This window comes from Petaurus breviceps, unplaced genomic scaffold (assembly GCF_028583685.1).
Source record: "Petaurus breviceps papuanus isolate PSGF00001 unplaced genomic scaffold, PetGlider_PUasm1.0 207, whole genome shotgun sequence".
Classification (NCBI taxonomy): domain Eukaryota; kingdom Metazoa; phylum Chordata; class Mammalia; order Diprotodontia; family Petauridae; genus Petaurus; species Petaurus breviceps.
Window position 1 is genome coordinate 32,223,482 of NW_027185850.1, and position 17,542 is coordinate 32,241,023.

A 17,542-nucleotide genomic window follows, 5' to 3' on the forward strand; every position below is an offset into this window, starting at 1 on the left:
GAAAGAAAGAAAGAAAGAAAGAAAGAAAGAAAGAAAGAAAGAAAGGAGGGAAGAAAGGAGGGAAGAAAGGAGGGAAGAAAGAAAGGAAGAAAGGAAGGAAGAAAGGAAGGAAGAAAGAAAGAAAGAAAGAAAGAAAGAAAGAAAGAAAGAAAGAAAGAAAGAAAGAAAGAAAGAAAGAAAGAAAGAAAGAAAGAAAGAAAGAAAGAAAGAAAGAAAGAAGGGAAGGAAGGAAGAAAGACAGACAGACACAGGCTGCTGGCCACTCTGCTGGCGTGGGCTTGTCGCTTGGCCAACAGCTTGCTTGGGCCGCTGGCTGCATATGTGCAAGCAGCTTTCACTTGGTGGGGAGGAGGGGGCACCAAGGGTTGTGTTGGAATCTGTGTTCTTGCCATTAGGGCCTCTCGGTGCGTGTTTCTCTTTTGTGGATGGACTGGTATGAGAATGGTTAAGAGAGTCTTAGTGCGATGTGCTGAGGCTTTTCCCCCCTGCCATCCCTTAGGAGCCATGACTCCTGGCTCTCTACCTTACGCCACTTTGGTACCTAGGGCAGATTTCTGCCCTTGAGCCAGCCCTTTCTTCTCCTTTCTGAGCCCCCTCCCACTGCACCAGGCATCCTGAAAGACTACCAGACCACCCTGTGACTGGAGGGGTGAGGAGCAGAAATCCTGCCTCACCAGCAACAAATAAACAAATAAAGGCTCCCTCTGTTTCCCTTTAAAAAAAAAGAAAGAAAGAAAGAGAAATCCTCCAAAGATTTCACCCAGCACTATTAGAATCAGTCAGTCAAGTCAACCAGCATTTATTAGGTACCTACTATACTCTGGCCATTTGCTAAGTCTCCCCAGACCAGAAATAGCCATGAACCTGATCTTCACCTGGAGGGTTCCAGGACACTGCCCAGGCAACTCCATAACCTGTCCACCTAACGCTTCCTAGACATTTCACTAGAGCTTATGTTGTGATGCAGGAGGCCCCAACTGGTGTCTTCTCCACTCTGTTTAGTGAACATCCTCAGGCCTTTGGCAATGGTTGACCAGGTTCTATTTCTTGACATTTGCAAGCTTTCACCATTTAGCTGCCATAACACATAGAATAGGTTTTTATTCACACAATAAGGACACAGAAATAACTTACCCCTTTAGAGAACAGTCAAGGGACACAACCCACTTTCCTTGTTAATGAGATGTCCCCTCTATAGTCTTTTTTATTATTATTATTATTTGGTTAGTTGTTTTTTAGTCATGTCCTACTCTTTGTGACCCCATTTGGGTTTTTTTTTTTTTGGAGGGTGAAATGCAAGGCAATTGGGGTTAAGTGATTTGCCCAAGGTCACATGGCTAGTAAGTGTTAAGTGTCTGAGGCCGGGTTTGAACTCAGGTCCTCCTGACTCCAGGACCAGTGCTCTATTCACTGTGCCAACTAGCTGCCCCTATTTGGGGTTTTCTTGGCGGGAATATCTGAGTGGTTTGCCATTTCCTTCTCTAGCTCATTTGACAGATAAGGAAACTGAGGCAAACAGGGTGAAATTACTTGCTCAGGTTCACACAGCTAGGAAGTGTCTGAGGCCAGATTTGAACTCACAAAGATGAGGCTTCCTGACTCCAGGCCCGGCATTTTATCCAATGTACCACCTAGCTGCCCCATGACCTATATAGGTTTGCTGACTTCAAATACTTCTCTGGTTGGAGGCCCCAACAATTAGGAGAAGACCAGAGGGAAATAGAGAGGAATCACAGTAAAATGGAAGAACACCAGATTTGGAGTTCCAGGAGAAACCTGGTTTCAATCCTCCCTCTGCTGTCCCTGGGCAAGTCTCTTAACTTCTCTGGGTCTCAGCTTCCTTATCCATTAAATGAAGTTAGAGTAGTAGACACCGTCTATAGCCTCTTCCAGCTCTAAGCCTACAATTCCCCTACAGCAATAGGGTAGACTCTCCTTTCAGGTGGGCTCTCTCTCGGCAGCAGTCCTTTACTACCCTGGGTTGAGCCCTAGCAAGGGAGAAGGACTTGGTTTCTCTTCCTCTGCTGTTGGGATTCTGTCTGTTTCTGTTCTTTTCAGGCCCTTGTGACTTTCTGCTTTTCCGTTGCCTCTCCCTGGGAGTTGTCCCTCCCACTGATTGGCCACTGCTGTGCGCTCACTGCCTTCCATTCCCAGAAGTCACAGCGGCTCCTCTTCAGATTTCCTGTCCTCCCACAGATGATCCACTCCTGCCCACTCTCCCACTCAGGAAAAGTGTCCTCAGTCCTGTGACTGGATTTAGGGGGTAGGAGAGAGGGGATTACATTGGAATCTCTCTCAGCTGAAAGAGTTACAGCCTTTTCAAATTTCTGGGTCAGAGTGCCTCCAGGCTATTTAAAACTCCTTTGCTTTACCCCAGGGTCCCATAGGCTCCCCCCTCTGCCACTTCCCGCCCCCAGTCCACACAAAGGGTCTCTTCAAGGGACTGTGGGAACTGTTCTTTCCTGGATTATTCCTCTTTGAATCTGTTTGCTCTCCTACCCGTGTCTGTCCCATTCATCTCTTCCTTCCTCAGTGGCTCAAGCTTAGTCCAGAGCGCTCCCAAGGAGTTCTGGAACTCAGAACGTTCATGCTCCCTTCCCTTTCACTTTCTAGCCTCCCATCTCCTTCTGGGACAGCTGAGACAAGTCACACAGGTCACTGCTGCCTGCTTCTCAGAGATCTCAAATCTCTGAGGGACCAAATCAAACCAGGGAAGAAGCTGGCAGCTCCCAGAAGCTGTTCTCAGAATGCACACCTGTGATTCAGAAGGAAAAGGGACAATCCCAGCGCATGTTGAGGCCCTACACAGAGGCACAGTATGGTGTGGTGGAAAGCCATCTGGACTTGGGTATATGGCTTGGGTTGGATCCTTCCCCGGACACTTAACTGTATGACCAAGCATGAGTTACTTTCCAAGAGGCTCAGTTTCCTCTTCTGTAAAATGGGAATTATTCCAATGGTAGCTTCCTCACAGGATTGTTGTGAGGAATGATCAAAATATTTAACATAAAATGCCCTGCCACCTCCAAACCTTATACAAATGTCACCTGTCAGTAATGATAGATTGCTTAATGGACTGCTCATCGGATGTAAATCTTCATCTTGGGTCAATCTCTTTTGAAAGGCGACAGATCTCATTGAGGAAGTATAATGGCCTCAGGAAACAAAATGTAATCTAAAAACAGGAACATTTAGAAAATCTCATCTTGTGATGGCTAAGTGGTACAGTGAATAGAGCAAGGGCCCTGGAGTCAGGAGGACCTGAATTCAAATCTGCCCTCAGACACTTACTAACTGTGTCACCCTGGGCAAGTCACTACCCCAATTGCCTTCGAAAAGAAAAAATGGAGAACCTCATCTCAACAACTTAGTCAACATTTGTTAAACACCTGCAAGGCACTGTACTAGGCATTAAAGATACAGAGAGAAAAAGGCTCTGACCCCAAGCAACTCTGTATTCACTTGGAGGAAACATGAGTTCCTCACTACCTCCTCCTTTATGAGGGAATTAATCTTCCTTTTGAATGAGGCACACAGCAGCCTCCATGAGAGAGGAAAACATGTTTCCCTGTCTTATATCATGCTTGGTATTGATACTCAGAGGATTCTTGAATCGTGTTTTTTTTTTACTTTTTCTTTTCTAAAGAAATATCCTATAGAATACTTAATGGTACCATATTAACATGTGTATGCTTAGCAGACTTCAGAAAAACCTGGAAAGACTTCAATGAACCTGGTGCTGAGTGAAGTAAACAGAACCAGGAGAACATTGTACATAGTAACAGTCACAGTGTGCGACGACTGACTGAGAGACAGCCCTTCTTAGCAATACAATGATTCAAGATAATTCCAAAAGGCTTGTGATAGAAAATGCCATCCACATCCAGAGAAAGAACTATGGAGTCTGAATGCAGATCAAAGCATAGTATTTTTTCTGTCTGTTTTGTTTGTTTTTTCTTTCTCATGGTTTTTCCCTTTTGTTCTGATTCCTCTTTCACAACAAGACTAATATGGAAACATGTTTAATATGATTGTACATGTATAGTCTATATAGATTGCATACCATCTTGCGTAGTGTAGCAGCAAGCACTCCAGCATCCCCAGGGTGACTGCCAACACAGGTTATTAGAAGTTACAAGAAAACAGAAAAACATCAAGCAGACAGGCCTCCAACTGTCTTGACCATTACATCCATACCTAGTCAGTTACCAGAGAGGGAAGCATCAACATCTGGGTTTTCAAAGAGGGCTCTCAACCGCTGCCCAGAGTCTCATCTGGTCAAATCACACAACACTTCTCAAAGTGAGCCCCAAAACAAAGCCTTACATCAGGGTTTATATAGCCTTCTCCAGGCTCAGAGAATGTCACAACCCTTTGGACCTACTGCGCAATCACAAAGTATCTCCTGAAAAACAAGCCTCCCACCACAGGCTCCAGGTGCATTTAACGTAGGGGCAAGGAAGATCTTAAAAATTTACATTCCTATAACAGGGAGGGGGAAAAATTTAGTACTGTTATAAATCTTATAAAAGTGAATGTTGAAAACTAAAATTAAATAAATAAACATGTATATGCTTTCAGTTTCCTCATCTGTAAAATGTGTTGTTGTGAGAATCAAATGTGATCATATTGGTGAAGCACTTAAGCATGGTGCTTGGTATACAGTAGGTGCTTAATGCATGCTTGTTCCCTTCCCCTCCCCCCCAGCATGGGAAATACTTTGTTGCCTCATGGCCTTTGAGGATGCATTTTTCCCTAGAGGATCAGATTTTTAAAAATTAAACAATATACAGAGTGAGCTCTTACATTCTCCATATGGTCTTCTGTAGAGAGCTGTCCATAAAAGACTGCCTGGTCCCTTACTAAGTAGTATTTATAAAGCTTTATTCTGCAAAACACTGTATATATGTTATCTCATTTGATCCTTATCCCCATTTTTCAGGTGAAGAAACTGAGACCGAAAGAGGTTAATTAGCTTGCCCATGGTGACAGAGCTAGTAAGCATCAAAGTCAGGATAAGTTAGGGCTTCCAGACTCCAACTCCAGCACTCTATCTACTGTGCCCATCAGAATGAAAAGCATTGATTAAAACATTAATAGTAACAATAATAGTAGTTAAACATTTACATGGCACTCACTATGGGCTGGGCTAAGCACTTTACAATTTTTATCTCATTTGATCATTGCAACAACCCTGGGAGGTAGGTGCTATTATTTTATAGAGAATATATAGAAAATATTTTATATTTTATAGAGAGGAAACTGAGGCAATCACCTACTGCCTATATGGATAAAGGAAAAGCATTTACTAAACTACTGCCACGTGCCAAGCACTGTCTAAGCTCTGGGGAGACAAACACAAAAAAGCAAGACAGGCCCTGCCCTCTAGAAGCTTCCATTCTAATGGGAGTGATGCTACATAGAGGGAGAGATGACCAAGGAAAGGAGTTCCGAAGATGGTAGTGAGGGGATCAGTAGGGCAGCTCATTAGCATTTCCTTTTCAGAGATATTGATAGTGATGATTGGAATACAGTTATCAGATTAAGAGGTAAGGAATATATTCAGTGGTATACTGACAAATGTTTAACAAGTGACTCTCCAAGAGGAAAAAAAGTACATGACACATTAAAAAAAAAACACACACAATTTGTTTCTTTACTTTTAGTTTATAACAATCAGTTCCACAGTCCCTTGAGTTTCAAATTTTCTCCTCCTCCCACTCCTCCCCCCATCATGGCGGCATGCACTCGAACATAGGATCTACAAATACGTTCACATTAATCATTAGTCAGGTTGTACAGAAGGATTATAACGGATGGAGTGATCAGGGGGAAAGAGGAAACAAAACAAAACAAGAAAAAGAAACAGAGCAAGTAGATTGTTTCAATCTGCATTCAGACTCCACAGCTCTTTCTCTAGATGTGGACATCTCTTTAGATCATGAGTCTTTTGGAATTGTCTTACATTGCTTCACCTTACATTGCTGAGAGGAGCCCAGTCTATCGAAGTTAGTTGCATGACACACTCTTAAGCTTAATCTACATTACTGACATCTTTTTCCATCACTTTCTTAAGTACAGTCAGCAAAACAATAAACCAGGCCTGATAAATAACGTTTCCTTTTTCTGAAATGTCAGTGTTCACGCTGAAAATTTAACAACTGGCTCTCCCTAGCCTACAGAGCTGTCTGCAGCACAGCCCCGAGCACAACCTCAGGGTTGGAATACAACAAGGTACAATGAACAAGGGGTCAGGGGCCTTGGAAGTAGAGGAGAGTATAAAATTGAACCAAGGGGTAGACAGTGGCTAGTACAGGTGTAGCAGCTCTGTGATGTGGCAATATCTTTCACCTATTTACTCTCTGAGTTGGCATATTCCAATCTACTCTTACATTGGCGTGTCTAGATTCCTGGGGAAGGATCACCACCTCATGGTTATACTTACTCTCAAATTCTCCAAGGTCTTAGGGGAAATACAGTGCCCCTGCACACTAATCTAGTTCTTGAGCCCCCACCACTGCATTTCTATTTACACAACCAGCTACTCAAAATTATGACACTTTTAGATTTTCACTATAACTATTTACTTAATATTAGGGCAAAAGAAATAATATCACAGGTACTTTTATGTTAAAGCAAATGCATAAATAATAAATGTATCACAATCTGTACTCAGTATTTATGTGAGAAAGTGGGTACACATAGAAGCCTACCAAAGTGACATGAGTAAGGAAAATCTAGGTGCTCAGTGTAACTCATAACTCTGGAACTGTAAGTTTTGATAGCTTCTGTCAAACTGTTTATAAAAAGTTCCCTGAAGAATTTAGTATTGAAGAGACCCTTACACTGCTAAGCTTAGTTGATCTGTGTGGCATTTTTTGACCAGCACTTCATTGGGGACAACATCTCAGCCAAACCAGCTAATCAGCTGAGTGCCTCCTTTACTCTCTGCTTCCAGGCTGTTCCTCTGTCACCTCAAAAGCAAGTAAAATCTACTATTTCCAGCTTCAAACTTAGCTAATATAGTTTTGAAATCTGTCCTTTTATTTTTCTCTCTCCTCTTTTCTTTCTGGGGTCAGACTATGAAAAATAAATAAAAATCAGATAAATTCACCCCGCAATCAAAGCATAGCCTTGCTGTTCATATCTCCCTGGTTTACAACAGCTTGTCACATTTAAAACCCAGCAACTGCCTATCTCTCAGTTCTCAGTCAAACAGAACTCCAGAGCAGCTGTCTCTGTTACTGCCTTTCTTAGAATTCTGAGCTGATTTAGCAACAAATCTTAAAGGCACAGTCCATTGCAGAAGGCTCATCACTTCAGAATTCTACTGAGAGGTGGAGGGGATGGGAAATCACAGTAAAGATTAACTGGGTTAGGGGTCATAAAACCGAGGGAATGATGGAGTGATAAAAGATTATTCCATGTCTATAATCAACCGTATTTCTACCAAAAGGAGAGAAGTATTTCATCTTTTGTTTGCCAGACAGAGACTGGTCTCTACAATTAACCAGAGTATAGCTGCCTTTTATTATTTATCATGTTATAGTCATCATGAATGAATTTTCTCTAACATTGCAAATTATTTTTCAAATGGTTTTTTTTTTGTGTCGTTTTTCAGTCATGTCTGACTTTTTGTAACCCCTTTTGGGGTTTTCTTGGCGAAGATACTGGAGTGGTTTGCCATTTCTCCAATTTGATTTACAGATGAGGAAACTGAGGCAAACAGAGTTTTTGAGGTAAACAGTGACTTGCCCAAGGTCACACAGCTAGTAAGTGTCTGTTGCCAGATTGGAATTTGTGAAGGTGAATTTTCCTAACTCCAGGTCCAGCACTCTATCTACTGTGCCACCTAGCTAGATTAATTTTAATCTTTGGCATATGTATATATGTACACACATATACATGCATACATATATATACCTGCACACATACACATATGTATGTGTGTGTGTATATAATTTCATCCTGGAGAGCTCTACACCTGTACGATCTCTGCGCAGACATAGACAGACGAGACCACTAAGTGGTCCAATGAATAGACCACTGGGCTTGAAGTCAGAAAGATCTGAGTTTGAATTTGACCTCAGACACTTATTAGCTGCGTCACCCTGAGCAAGTCACTTCTCTGCCTCAGTTTCCTCATCTTTAAAATAGGAATAATCATAGACTCCCTCTAGGGTTGTAATGAGGCTCAAAAGACATAATATTTGTAGAGTGCTTGGCAAGGAGCTCCCACCTAGTAGGTGCTTAATAAATTCTAGTTTAATTCCATACCCCTCCCCCAAGCCAGTTCTGTCCTTACAATTGTAAAAACTCCTGGAGGTTAAGCTTCCTAGGTATCAGGCAGTGTGCTGAGAGCTAGGAAGTCAGCTCTCTCTCTTACAATTGTAAAACTGGAGGTATTCAGATGCGAGCTGAAAGAAGCTTATATTCCAAGTGGGGTAAGACGACAATAAAGTCAAAAGAGTGGGGAAAGGGGAACCGGAGAAGGGAGGGATAAAGATACCTGGATTTGGAGCAGAATGAGTCAGGAGTGCTGTCTAAAGAGGAATGAAGACAGGGCTGCCCTGGGCACCCTCCCTAAAGTGGGCGTTCTGGGAAGAACTCATCAATCACAGGGAAAGGTCACAGTGGTGAAGAGTCTTTCCAGTGGGTTAAATCCTAGGGTGGAGGGAGCTTTCAGGATTAAAGGGTTTCCCTGGAAGAAATAATGATGGAGGGATGGCTAGGTGGCGCAGTGAATAGAGCACCAGCCCTAGAGTCAGGAGGACCTGAGTTCAAATCCAGCCTCAGACACTTAACACACACACAAAAAAACTAGCCATGTGACCTTGGGAAAGTCACTTAACCCCAATTGCCCTACTTTCCCCTCTCCAAAAAAAAAAAAGCAAACAACAAAACAAACAAAATAGAAAAAAAAAAGAAAGATGAGAAAGTCTATAGAGATTCAGGAGCACATACAGAAATCACGTTTCTGTAACTTTCATTATGATTTCTGGGACACCTGCCCTACACAAATCATCACTTGGTAAATATGTGACCAATCTTTGCTGCCCAAGGCCTTGGTACTATCTAACCCTGCCTCATACCTCCACCTCATAATTTCCCTAGTTTACTTCACATCTTAGTTCATATCTTTCTATAAGAGCATTCTCTCATGATCAACTCCGCCCCTTCCCTCCCCCACCATTTCCCTTCCCCTTTCAAATGATCTTCATCTACTCTGCATATATGTTATATACACTGGTTTATTTACATTTTGTCTCCCCCATTAGAATATAAACTGTTGGTTTGGTTTGGGTTGGGTTTTTTGCCTTCATTTTGTAGCCCCAGGACTTAGCACAGCATCTGGCTGAAAGTAGATGCTTTGTAAGTATCTGTTGACTTGAACTGAACCTGGAGTCAGAAAGGCCTAGTTTCAAATCTTGGTTCTGACATTCTCTCTGAACCTCAGTTTCCTCATTTGTCAAATAGGTATAATAATGTCCATGACACCTAGCTCTCAGTGTTGTTTTGAGACTTGAATGAGATAAGGTATAGGAAATGTTATAAAAACAGCAGTTATCAGTAACAGGAAAGTTGTGCTGAAGGGGCTGCTACCCACAGCTTATTGCCTTTGGCTTCAGAGTCATTAGTATAACAAATATTTAACCTACACATACTATGTTTGGGGCACTGTTCTAGGCATGGGAGGAAGGGCATGTGATAACACAATAATAGCAGAGAATTATTTACTTATCTAATACTAACAACATAATGGTCAGATTCCTAAAGGGCTGATAGCCTCTCCTTGGAAAGGGCAAACTATAACTCATGTGGAAATCTTGAGAGATATATGTTACTCAAGTTTCAAGTGTTACAAAATAAGTCATATTCCCTTTGCTTTCTGTAAACCCAACTTAATTTCTAAATTTTATAAATACTTTTCCCCACCCCCACCTTCACTCCCATTCACTACCCAAAATGTAATAGAGTACACTGCCATGCTTTCTTCTTACTATAAATTTATATTTCCTCTGTAAAATGAGGGGACTGGATTTAATGATTTCCAAGGTCCCTCCTCACTCTGATCATCTATGATTATAAGTTGCTGTGTTGTATTTACCAGTGGGGAAATATTCTCTCAAGCCACTTGAGAGAGATCATATTTAAGAGTCTTGAGATCCGCAGTCAGAGGCTCATAAAGCTGCTTACTAAGGACTTACTAATGCTTACTAATGCTGTTAGTATTATGAGATCTAAGCATTAGGAGATTTGAGACTAAGGTCTCATCCTATGCCTTAGGTCAAGAATTTCTATGAGGAGAATGTTGTGGGAAGGAGCACATTATTTAGCTGTGGCTTTTTTCTTCAAGAAAACAAGAAAAGTGGGAATTTGGTTGCAATTTAACAGGAAACATCTTGTAAATCTTGAAGTCATAAGACAGATGATTGAGAAAGTTCAAGCATGAATGGCCAAGAACAGAGATAGTATTTTCCTAGTTGATGACACACACACACACATACAGAAACAGAGAAAGACAGACAGATAGAGACAGGCAGAGACAGAGAAACAGAGAGAGAGAGAGAGAGAGAGAGAGAGAGAGAGAGAGAGAGAGAGAGAGAGAGAGAGCATGAAACTTCCTGCTGAACCTAGAGCTCTGAATCCTAAGCTCAAATCCTGGCTGTTCCATGTACTATAAATGTGACCCTGAGCAAGTCACTTCCTAAGTTTCTGAATCTCTACAGTGAAGGGGTTGATTAAATGGCTCATGAAATCACTTCTAGCTCTAAATCTATGATCTTTTATGCACCAAAATATTCACAGCAACACTTTTTGTGATAGTTAAAAAAATTAAAGCAAAGTGGGTGCCCATCAGTTTGGGAAATGGCCAATCGATTACAATATATAAATGGAATGGAATATTATTGCTGAAAAAAATGAATATAAAAAATTCAGAGAAATATGTGGATTAATATAGGGTAGGGTATAGTAAAGTGAGCCAAAAGAACAATATATGCCGTGACTTCTTAATACTATAAATTTGAAACTACTTTCAGCTGACCTTATAAGAAAGCAAGGTGGGGGGGGTGTGGCTAGGTGGCACGGTGAATAAAGCACCAGCCCTGGCATCATGAGGACCCCAGTTCGGTTCCAGCCTCAGACACTTAACACCTACACAAAAAAAACTAGCCATGTAACCTTGGGCAAGTTACTTAACCCCAATTGCTCTCCAAAAGGAAAAAAAAGAAACCAAGGTAGGTGACTGCCTTTACAGTATAGAGTGCTCTGAAAGTCTCCGTGTGGTTTTAAGCCTTAAAAGCTGAAATAGGTCAGCTGGTAGTAGTGTAGCTTAAATTTTAATAGCTTAAAACTGCATGAAGACTTTTGGGAAATCCTTTATAATTTTTATGAGCAAATGGGAAAGCTGCCTCCCCTACTTAAAATACTCTCTTAATGTTCATGCCTGAAGCTCCACAATTAGAACTTAATTCCATTGTTTTAAGCCAAGTTTGTTTTTTCTTAACATGCAAAAGATCCTGCGTTTCTGAGGGAATTTTGAGGGAGTGTTATATGGAAAGGATGGTACTACATACTTGGATGAGGGATAGGGATAGGGAAGGTGAAGAAGAGAAGGCTGAGGTTTGTAAAAACTTGTCCTATTTCCAAGATTGCCATGACCCACACCCTTCCCCCACACACACATGACCCACTTAATAGTATTTTATTTTTTTCAATTACAGGCAAAGATAGTTTTCAACATTTACTTTTACAAGATTTTAAATTCCAGATTTTTCTCACTTATTCCCCTCCCCCTCCCTCCATCTCCTCCCCCCTCTCCCTTCCCTCCATGCTCCCCAAGGCAACAAGCATTCTGATACAGGTTATACATGTACAATCGTGTTAAACATATTTCTACATTTAGTCATGCTGTGAAAGAAGAATCAGAAAAAACAAACACCAAAAACAAAAATGAAAACAGTCTGCTTCGATCTCAATTCAGATTCCAGGGTTCTTTCTCGGCAGGTGGAGACCGTTTTCTATCATGAGTCTTTTGGACTTGCCTTGGATCATCGCATTGCTGAGAAGAGCTAAGTCTATCAGAGTTGATCATAATACAATGTTGCTGTCACTGTGTACAATGTTCTCCCCATTATGTTCAGTTTACTTAGCTTCTGTCATGGCCCACACTCTTGACTCTCCAGAGGATTTTCTCTGATGCCAGAGAAATCTCTTCGCTCTGGTAGCTCATACCACCTGTCTGTGACTGCTCACGATGAGAGCATCCTCTGCCCCTATGGTCTTTCCCTCTGATTGTCTGGTTCCGCCCAGAGCCTCAATTTGAAGGAGGATGCTAGGCCAATTGTGCCTTCATTCCTTTCTAGGCTACATGAACTACTGACTTGTCTCCATGGGACTTTCTCTACCAGGTCCCTGTCCTGGGTACTTTCATTTCTCCCTCCATCCACATACTCTTTTCAGCTCCCTTTTATGTGTAGTCTCCCCTCCCCCCTGCCAAGAATGTAAGCTCCATGTATGTAAGCTGTCATTCTTTCTGCTTGTATTTGTATTTCCGGCACTTAGCACAGTTCCTGGCTCATAGTAAAACCCTAATAAATGTTTGTTCAATTGAAAACTTAAATTTTAAAATTTACATATTTTGTTTAATGCAGAGATCCTTCCCAACAAACACCCCAAACTCTTTACAAAGTACAATTTCTGGGGTTAAATATATTGTAGTAACTGAATGGAATGGAATGATACAACACTGTAGGAAATGATGACTATAAACGATGCAGAGAAACATGGGAAGGCTTGTATGAACTGAAAAAAAGTGAAGTGAGAAGAACCAGGAAAACAATATACAAAATGACAAATGTAAAGAACAACAATGAAAAATAAAAACTGAATGTTATAAAATTATAATGAGTAAACTTGGTACCAAAAAAGAGCTATGAGGATGCATCTCCCACCCTTCTTTGCAGAAGTGGCGGTGGGGGGAGACTATGGATATGGAATTCAGCATATGTCAGACTTGGTTAATGTGCTTTTTGTTATGAAGAATGGTTCTGTGGGAAGGGGAGGGGATGATATATTTGGAAGTGAAGGTAATTCAAAGGCAAAATATATAAATGAAGGAAAAAGTATATTTCCTGAGAAAATAGTTTCCTTATCAAGTTTGCAAATAAATTGTATTGATATCTTTTGTTTTTATGTCTCTTAAGTTTATCCCCATATTCTTCTCTCCCTCTCCCCTCCCAGAGAGGCATCCCTATAACAAAGGATTTTTTTAAAGAAAAAGAGAAAGAGGAGGGAAAAAAATCAGCACAACTGATGTCAAAAAAATTAGAAAATATACGATGTTCCACACCTACGGACCTCCACTTTCACAAAGGGGTAGGGGAAGGTGTTTTCTCTTATCTCTCCTTTGGGTCCACAATGGTAATTATTAACTAAAAGGAGCTTAGCTTGACCTTAAACTTTATCTGGATGGCATTCACATCCAGCATGTTGTTTGACTCGAGCTGGCTTGCCTCTCCACGTTGGCATTATTTACATTGTTACAGTCATTGTATACATTACTCCTTTGTTTATCTTTTATTTGTTCTTCATTATTTCATGCAAGTTTTCCCATGTTTCTCTGAGTTCTAGATATCCATCATTCCTTACTCCATAATAATATTCCATTGTCTTCACATGCCATAATTTGGTGGGCACATATTTTATTCCCAAGTATTTGATGTCACAAATAATGCTGCTATGAACTGTTTTGCATCTATGGGTCTTTTAACCATAATCATCATAACCAATCTGGAGGATAGTGAGTCCCTTGATTTTACTAATGAGGAAATTGATTCTTCCCCCCACCCCCCACAAAGGTCTTTATCCAACATCCCACACTTCATCATTGGCAGAGAAGAGACAAGGGCCCACATCTTCTGACAACCTCCCAGCACATCAATCTGTCCACCTCTCTAGCCTTCCAAGAGCCTTCAGCTCATCTCAGATGGCAGAAACAGCTGGGGTATTTTGTTTTGAAACAAAAAAATTTTCAAATGTTGAAAACTAAAAATAAATACATAAATTAAAAGAAACTAAAAAAATTTTATTGCAGGCATTGAGCTGGGAATTAAGTTTGCAGTCCTGGATTTGCCACTGAGTGGGTCAATAACCTTGGGCAAGTTTAATCTCTCCCAACTTCTCTTTCCTTGTGGGCAAAATGCAATTTGGACTAGCTCACTAACGTCCCTCCCAGAGCTAAAATTAAGAAGTGTCTGTTCTTAGAATCCAGTAACAGCCAGTAATGTTCCAACAATTGGGTTTAATTTTTCTTAAGTTCTTTGGATGAAAAAATGACTCATAAAGTTCTCCAATATATTGCTACCTCAGGTCCTAGGGTTCAAAATCAGGAATGTTGAAAATAAAAGCAGTTCAGGGCTGTGATAACTTGTTTCAGTAAGGCAAAGGCTGTTGAACAAAGAAGAAATGCCTGTTTAATTTTCTCCAGTTTCATCAGGAAGTAACTGTTATTATTAGAGTTGGGGAGTCTGGGTAATTTTCTATTTCCTGTGGAAGATGAATCAGTTGGAACTACTAGAGTAAAAAGTGGCTCAACAAAGAAAATCAAATTTTCATCCTACGTGTTGTTGTTCAGTCATGTCTGACTCTTCATGACCCCATTTGGGTTTTCTTGGCAAAGGTATGAGAGTGGTTTGCCTTTTCCTTCTCCAGTTCATTTTACTGATGAGAAGCTACAACAAGCAGGGTGAAGTGACTTGTCCAGGGTCACATGGCTAGGAAGTGTCTGAGGCCAAAATTGAACTCAAGGAGATGAGTCTTCCTAACTCCAGGCCCAGAGCTCTATCCAATGTACCACATGACTACTCAACCACCCTGGTGTAGGTGATGATTATCTCATTCTCAGACTACTGCAGTAAGCTTCAGATTGGTCTTCCTGCCTCATCTCTTCCACTGCAATCTACTCTCCACTCAGGTGTCCAATTAATCTTCCTACATCACAGATCTGAGCATGTCATCTCCCTTATTCAACAAACTCCATTGGTTCCCTATTACCTCCAGGATCAAATGTGGCAGTCAAAGCCCTTCAAAAGCTAGCCCTCTTCTACTGTTTCAGTCTTCTTACACCTTACTTCCCCATGTACTCAGCTATCCAAGAACATAGCCTCCTTGCTCTTCTTAGACGAGACACCCGATCCTCAGACTCCAGGGAATTTCACTGGCTGTCCACTGTACCTGGAATGCTCTCCCTCCTCATCTCTACCTCTTGGCTTACTTGACTTCCTTCAAGTCCCAGCTAACATCTCACCGTTTATGAGAAGTCTTTCCTAATTCCCGCCAATGCTAGTACTTTCTCTATGCGGATTGTCTTCCTCCAATTTACCTTGTAAATATCCTGTTCGTACATAGGTCTTACATGTGGTCTCCCCCATTAGATTGGGTCTCCTTAAGAACAGGGACTATCTTTCACCTTTCTTTGTATCCCAGAGCCTGGCATAGCACCTGGATCCTAGTAAGAGCTTAATAATTGCTAGTTGATTTGACTTAACATGGCTATTTAGTAGAAGAGTTGGAGATCCCAAATTTCCTAGCTATCTCTATCTACCCCATTGCTAATTCCTCTCTTTCCATACTTCCTGTCTAGAGTATTCTCTCATATCAAATTATTACTACTACTAATGACAACTTACATTTATAGGGTGCATTACAGCCATTATCTTATATGGTCCCCACAACAAACATAAAGGTAATAGTCACTCTGGCAAGGCTTGGACTGGCTACTTTGCCTGGAGGCTTAAGTTGCTTAAGATCATGAGAGTTCCTAGATCTATCACAGGACTAGAAATAGGGGCTCTCTCCAAAGTGGGGAGTGGCTGGGGAGAAGGGCAAGGATTTGTCAAATATTTCTAGAGAGCTACAACAGAATAAAGGTGAAGCTAGGTGGTACAGTGGATAGAGTGCTGGGCCTGGAGTCAGGAAGACTCCTTTTGCTGGGTTCAAATCCAGCCTCAGACACCTACCAGCTGTATGACCCTGGACAAATCACTTAACTCTGCCTCAGTTTCTTCCTCTGTAAAATGAACTGGAGAAGAAAATGGCAAACCACTCCAGTATCTTTGTCAGGAAAACCCCAAATGGGGTCACAAAGAGTTGGATATGACTAAACAACAAGATGGTTGATCACATGAAATTCACCTGGATGGGAAACTATTCATCAGGTTTGGTAATCTTGAGATTTTTCTAGGGCCTCTGAGAATTTGATTTTTGATCTGTATTTTTAAACTTTCTGGTTTTGCCCCGTGGAACTAGGACACTTAGAAGGTAATGTCATTTTCTCCAAGCAGAGTGGTCCCTGCGCACTAAGGGCTTTGGGGTTGTTTCTACCTTTTCCCCTCCCAGATGAGAATGGAAGGGGGGAAGAGACCTAAAGTAAAGCTGATCTGACCTGTTTTGACCTCTAATGGGTAGAGATAGGTGCGGTCAGAGATAATTCATTCCATCCTACCTCACTGAAGAAAAAGGAAGAAAATTCCTCATTCCTTCAGTCATTTAGCCAATCCATTCAACAGATATTTGTTAAGCACCTACTATGTGTCAAGCACTGTGCTAAGTGCTGGGGATGCAATTAATAAAAAGATACTGCCTGCCCTCAAAGAACTTACAGTCTAAAAGGGGAGATAACACACCCAAGGATGCAGGAAAGGTGGGGGAGGGGGGGGTAATAAGGGTATCTTGTTCTATGGAGTTGAAACGAGGTCGAGCAGCAGATGCTAAGTGCGGTGACCTGAAAGTGCAGTTTCTGACCCTCATCCTCCAGCCCTTCAATCAGAGGGGCCAAGAGGCTAAGGGAAGTGGTGTTAATCAAGGCTTGAGTTAGCAGTATGGTAGTGAGATTAGAAGTGAAGAGTTTATCCTGTACATCTTGTTCCATGTTGTTGAGATCAGGCAAAGCGGCAGATGCAAAGTGGACTCACCCTTGGGACCCACAACATCTACTGGATTATTATCCTTGTTTTACAAGTGAGGAAACAGGTTTGGAGATGCTAGAGACTAGCTGAATAATGATAATGTTAATCTCTGATGTCAAGTCACATCATTTAACAAGCATGTATTCAACTCTGGGCTCAGCCATGGGAATACAAAGAAGGGCCAAAATCAGTCCCTGTCCTCAAGGAGCTCACAGTCTAGTGGGGGAGACAACGGGCAAACAACCATATGCAAACACCGGATAAAGTGGAGATCGTTTCAGAGGGAAGGCACTAAATGAAAAAGGACTAGAAAAGATTTGTTGTGGAAGATGGAACTCTAGCTTAGACTTGAGAGAAGCCAGGGAAGCTGAGCAAGAGGCAGAGATGGGGAGGGGGAGAATGTCACGCATGGGAGTAAGGCTGTGAAAAATATAGTTTCCCTGATTATCTTTTTTTTTTTTTAAATTTGTTTGTTTACTTCTAGTTTACAAGATTCAATTCCACAATCCCTTGAGTTTCATATTCTGTCCCCCTCTTTCCCCTCTCCCCCCATGGCAGCATACAAACAAGTA

At 41.5% G+C, this 17,542-nt stretch overlaps 1 protein-coding gene across 1 annotated transcript in view; it reads right to left on the reverse strand.

The window, feature by feature from the left end:
* The window catches only part of LOC138164763 (nuclear body protein SP140-like protein), a 393,765-nt gene extending 378,617 nt beyond the window's left edge, over nucleotides 1-15,148 (reverse strand). The window contains exon 1 of the mRNA XM_069092727.1: nucleotides 15,135-15,148. The gene's annotated coding sequence lies outside the window, so the exon portion shown is untranslated. The remainder of the gene's footprint in view (nucleotides 1-15,134) is intronic.
* Between the last annotated feature and the right edge of the window lie 2,394 nt (nucleotides 15,149-17,542).